Here is a 6,318-nt window from a genome sequence, read left to right on the forward strand (position 1 = left end):
TTAAATAGATAACAACCTCGTAAAATAGGCATTTTATTAATTACATTGTTTCCAAAAAGCTCTTCTAAAATCTAATGGGATGGCGAAAGCGTACATTAGGATTAGGATAGTAGTCTGAATCAACAGAGCGAAAGTTTGAGACGAGGATTTTTAATCAATTGGAATTAGTAAAGATTTTTAATTTAATTATGCAAAAGCCAATGAACCTTCGGATTACCTTTAGTTAAACGAAATACATACTGATACCTGTCTTTTATTATTATTCTTTATTTTCTCACAATCACTTTCCCTCAGGAACAATCGAAATTTTAGTACTCCTAGCTTTACATAGTAACCTTAGATAACGGTAGATCGATTCATAGTCCCTGTGGATTCGATATCTTTTAAAACTACACGACACGACTGTGCACTTGCAGTTATCAGATTTATAGACACGTAAAGTCGCGATCAAGTTTTTGGCGCCGTTGCCGGGGACTATTTAAGTCGATATCGTAACTCACTGTTACACCGTAGAGACTAGGATAATTCTTCCCTTTCTTTTTGAACGATTGTATGCCAAATACTCGTTCACAAGGAGGAGACTTAATACAACGAATTAACGAGATCGAACGTTTCATTAACGTTAAACGTCGAGCTCGCAACCTTCCCGAAGTAGCAGAAATTCCGATTAATCAGGAATTGAATTTTACTGATCAAATCAATCAAATCACCCCGAAGTTAGAGATGGCTGCTATTCGTCCTCTTAGAGACTATGCCGCTCCTTCGCGCGCTGAACCGCATTCAAGTATCGCACCACCTGCGATTGAAGCGAACAATTTCGAACTGAAACCTTCACTGGTCCAAGCTGTTCAACAGAATCAATTCTCTGGAAGCCCTGTAGACGACCCCAATCTCCATTTATCCGTGTTCGTGCAATACGCCGACACTATCAAAGCCAACAACGTTAGTTCCGAAGCTATTCGATTACGCCTTTTCCCTTTCTCCTTGAGAGATAGAGCGAGAGCGTGGCTTCAATCCCTGCCTTCCAATTCCATAACAACGTGGGACGAATTGAAGAGAGTATTCTTAGCGAGATACTTTCCGCCTAGCAAGACTGCTATGCTTAGAGGTCAAATCAACGGATTTACCCAGAAAGATAACGAATCGCTCTTCGAAGCTTGGGAACGTTACAAGGACATGCTTAGAATATGCCCTCATCATGGACTCGAACCATGGCTGATCATCCATACCTTTTATGGTGGTCTCTTATATAACACTAAAATGACTATAGATGCCGCTGCTGGCGGAGCATTAATGGACAAACCCCATGATGAAGCATACAAACTCATAGAGAACATGGCACAAAACCATTACCAATGGGGAGGAGAACGCGCCGCTCTAGAGAAAGCCCAAACCAAAGGAGGAATGTACGAAATTAGTGGTATAGACCGCGTTAACGCTAAAGTAGACGCTTTAACTCAAAAGATCGAGAACTTAACCATCACTCCTTCAGCCACCGCTGCCGCTGTAGCACCTAACTGCGAGATTTGTGGATTGATTGGGCATGTAGTTGCTGAATGCCAACTCTTGACTGGAGTCCCATCTGATCAAGTAAATTACGCTCAAGGAAACCCTTATTCTAACACGTACAACCCTGGATGGAAAAACCACCCGAACTTTTCTTATAAGAACAACAATGCGTTGTACGCGCCTGGACAAGCACCTGCTGTACCACCTGGCTACCAAAAAGCGCCTGTAGCTGCTCAAAACACCCCTAGGAAGTCAAACCTAGAAATCATGATGGAGAACTTTATAGCTTCCCAACAACAAACCAATAAAGACTTCCTGAATCAAAACATCCACAATAGCGAGCAACTAAAACAACTATCGAACAAAGTAGATGCTTTAGCTACGCATAACAAAATGTTAGAAACTCAAATCTCACAAGTAGCTCAACAACAAGCACCTACTGCTGCCCCTGCTGGCACGTTTCCTGCTCAACCACAACCTAATCCTAAAGGACATGCGAACGCGATAACACTACGAAGTGGAACTAATTACGATGGACCCATAGATCATAGAACCCAAAACGTACCCATGTCACAACAAGAGCCAAAGGAAACCCAAAAGAAAACAACCGACGAACAAGCTGCTAAGACTAAAGAGAACAATAACGAAGTGGAACCCGAAAAAGAGAAACCTTATGTTCCACCGCCACCTTATAAGCCACCAATTCCTTACCCTCAAAGATTAGCCAAATCAAAAACCGAAGCGCAATTTAAAAGATTTGTAGAACTTCTGAAGCAATTAAACATAACCATACCATTCACAGAAGCCATAACTGAGATGCCTTCGTACGCTAAGTTCTTAAAAGAAATCTTATCAAACAAAAAGAAGCTCGAGGATAACGAAACTATAACGCTTACCGCTGAATGTAGCGCTATCATCCAAAACAACATGCCTCCAAAACTGAAAGACCCTGGTAGTTTCTCTATACCCTGCGTAATTGGAAAAACCATCATAGAGAAAGCCTTGTGCGATCTAGGAGCTAGTGTTAGTTTGATGCCTCTTTCGACCTGTAAAAAACTCAATCTAGGTGAGCTTAAAGCAACAAGAATGTCTCTTCAACTAGCAGACCGTTCAGTTAAGTATCCTGTAGGAATGTTAGAGAATATCCCTGTTCGTGTAGGTCAATTCTACATCCCGACTGACTTCATCATTATGGATATCCAAGAAGATTCTAACATCCCGATCATTTTAGGAAGACCATTTTTAGCGACCGCTGGTGCAATTATAGATGTAAAGCGAGGAAAGCTTACTTTCGAAGTAGGAGAAGAGAAAATAGAATTTATCCTTTCCCAATTCCTAAAAGCACCTTCTATAATTGACACATGCTGTTCTGCTGACATAATCGACGAGTGTGTCAAGGAAATGAAATCCGAACCAAATAAGGAAACCGAAACCCTAAGAATTCCTATGCCGCCAATTTTTGAAGATGACAACTGGCGTGAGGAATATCAAGATAACCACCTGAGTGAATGCTTAGCTTTAACCCCTGATCCTATACCTGGACCTAAGAAACCTGCTATAGAGCCGAAGACACTCCCTACCGATCTTAGATACGAATTTCTAGACGAAGAACTAAACCGACCAGTTATAGTGAACGCCAACTTAGGACGAACCGAGACTGAAAAATTACTTAATGTCCTAAGAAAATACCCTACCGCTTTAGGATACAACATATCAGATCTGAAAGGTATAAGCCCTTCTCTATGTATGCACCGCATCATGCTCGAAGACGATAGTAAAACCTCTAGGGAACATCAAAGGCGAATAAATCCTATTATGAGCGATGTGGTTAAAAAGGAAATCCAAAAACTGCTAGAAGCTGGAATAATATATCCTATATCCGATAGTAAATGGGTTAGCCCCGTTCACGTCGTACCAAAGAAAGGAGGAGTCACAGTAATCACTAACGCAAAAGGAGAATCTGTAGCACAACGTACCCAAACTGGATGGAGGATGTGCATTGACTATAGGAAGCTAAATAAAGCTACCCGAAAAGACCATTTCCCTTTACCTTTCATAGATCAAATGCTCGAACGCTTAGCTAAACACTCACATTTTTGTTATCTGGATGGATACTCCGGATTTTTCCAAATTCCTATCCACCCTGACGACCAAGAGAAGACCACATTCACCTGTCCTTATGGTACATTCGCTTATAGACGAATGCCTTTTGGACTCTGCAATGCACCCGCGACCTTCCAAAGATGCATGATGGCAATATTTGCCGACTTCCTAGATGGAATAATGGAGGTCTTTATGGACGACTTCTCTGTCTGTGGAGAAAGTTTTGAAACATGTTTAGAAAACCTTGAAATGGTGCTTAGACGATGCGTAAGCGTAAACCTAGTCCTTAATTGGGAAAAATGCCATTTCATGGTTCGACAAGGAATTGTACTTGGACACATCGTATCCGATAGAGGAATCGAAGTTGATAAAGCAAAAATCGAAATTATCGAAAACCTTCAACCTCCCAAAACCGTTAGAGAAATAAGAAGTTTTCTGGGACATGCTGGTTTTTACCGACGCTTCATTAAGGATTTCTCTAAAATAACCAAACCCTTAACTGAACTACTCATGAAAGACGCCGAATTTATTTTCACTGATAAATGCACTGAAGCATTTCAAACACTTAAACAAGCATTGATCTCTGCGCCAATTATGCAACCTCCCGACTGGAATGAGCCTTTCGAAATAATGTGTGACGCAAGTGATTATGCTGTAGGAGCCGTTCTAGGACAAAGAAAGGATAAGAAACTACATGTCATATATTATGCGAGTAGAACCCTGGACGAAGCTCAGATGAATTATGCCACGACAGAAAAAGAATTATTAGCTGTCGTATTCGCATTAGACAAATTCCGTTCTTACCTGGTAGGAGCCAAAATAATCATATACACTGACCACGCCTCCATTAGGTACCTCCTAACCAAAAAGGACGCTAAACCAAGACTTTTGAGATGGATCTTGCTACTACAAGAATTCGACCTGGAAATTAAAGATAAGAAAGGCACTGAAAATGTCGTAGCAGATCACCTCTCTCGATTGGAAAATCTGAAACCCGAACAAGTACCAATTGACGATGATTTCCCTTATGAAAGACTCATCGCCCAATTAGAAGCAAATGAATTCGAACCATACCGTCCAAACTCTGAAACCGAGAAATTAGCTGAAATAGCTTTAGCCCGATCTGACGCACCTTGGTATGCAGATTTCGTAAATTACCTAGCTGCTGGTGTGCTTCCTCCTCATCTAAGCTACCAACAGAAGAAGAAATTCTTCCATGACCTAAAACATTACTATTGGGACGACCCACTCCTTTTCAAAAGAGGCCCCGATGGAATCTTTAGACGTTGTGTACCCGAGGAAGAGATAAGAAGCATAATAACACATTGTCATTCTGCACCGTGTGGAGGACACCATAGCACATCTAGAACCTGCGCCAAAATCCTTCAATCTGGACTTTTCTGGCCCAACCTGTGGAAAGACGTCCATTTTGCTGTACTAAGCTGTGATAGATGCCAACGAACTAGAAACATTTCAAGACGCGATGAAATGCCTCAAAAAGGCATTCTAGAAGTAGAAATATTTGACGTCTGAGGAATAGACTTCATGGGACCGTTTCCGTCATCGTTTGGAAATCAATATATACTCGTAGCCGTCGATTACGTTTCAAAATGGATAGAAGCTATTGCTTCCCCTACAAACGATACACGAGTAGTTATTAAACTTTTCAAAAACGTCATCTTTCCTAGGTTCGGTGTGCCAAGATTGGTAATTAGCGATGGTGGTTCCCATTTCATTTCAAGAATACTTGAGAAACTCCTTCGAAAATATGGAGTAAATCATCGAATAGCCACACCATACCATCCACAAACAAGCGGTCAAGTAGAAGTATCTAACCGCGAAATAAAACAAATATTGGAGAAAACTGTTGCTATATCTAGGAAAGATTGGTCAACCAAGCTAAATGAAGCTTTATGGGCTTATAGAACAGCTTTCAAAACTCCAATAGGAACTACCCCATTCAAACTCGTTTATGGAAAATCATGCCACCTACCAGTAGAGTTAGAACATAAAGCCTATTGGGCCATTAAGAACTTAAACCTAAACTACACTGCCGCTGGTGAGAAACGACTTCTAGACATAAACGAATTAGAAGAACTTCGACAAGACGCTTACGAAAACGCCAAAATCTATAAAGAACGAACGAAAAAATGGCACGACAAGCGTATATCTAGGAAAAATTTTAGCATAGGCGATAAAGTGCTCTTATTTAATTCTAGACTAAAATTATTTCCTGGTAAGTTACGATCTAGATGGTCTGGCCCTTTCGAAATAACTAACATATTTCCGAGTGGAGCGATAGAAATCAAAGGAGAAACCGTCAAACCTTTTGTCGTAAATGGGCAACGTCTTAAGTATTACCATCATCTCGAATACGATGAAAACATCGAAGTTTTTAAACTTGACGAACTGCCCGCTCTTTCGAAAAAATAGTTTTCTATTTTTAAATCGTCGAGCTTACGACATTAAACAAAGCGCTTGGTGGGAGACAACCCACATTTATTTATTCTTCTATTTTTTTTATTTTATTTATTAAAACTTTAATTTTTCTAATCTTTTATTTTTATTTTTCATTTTAAAACTTTATTCTATTTTTAATTTTAATTTTAATCATTTTTGATTTTTCATACATCTTATAATAATTATTATAATTATAACTACTATCTATGAATTGGGAAAATATTTCCGTTATAATTATATTTATTA

The 6,318-nt window shown here is 39.8% G+C and overlaps 1 non-coding gene across 1 annotated transcript; it reads right to left on the bottom strand.

The window, feature by feature from the left end:
- Positions 1-1,098: 1,098 nt before the first annotated feature.
- On the bottom strand, positions 1,099-1,205 carry LOC131628396 (small nucleolar RNA R71). Its single transcript, XR_009291779.1, has one exon. It is a non-coding gene; the product is annotated as a small nucleolar RNA R71 (small nucleolar RNA).
- Between the last annotated feature and the right edge of the window lie 5,113 nt (positions 1,206-6,318).

The sequence above is a fragment of the Vicia villosa genome, unplaced genomic scaffold (assembly GCF_029867415.1).
Source record: "Vicia villosa cultivar HV-30 ecotype Madison, WI unplaced genomic scaffold, Vvil1.0 ctg.000451F_1_1_1, whole genome shotgun sequence".
Taxonomy (NCBI): domain Eukaryota; kingdom Viridiplantae; phylum Streptophyta; class Magnoliopsida; order Fabales; family Fabaceae; genus Vicia; species Vicia villosa.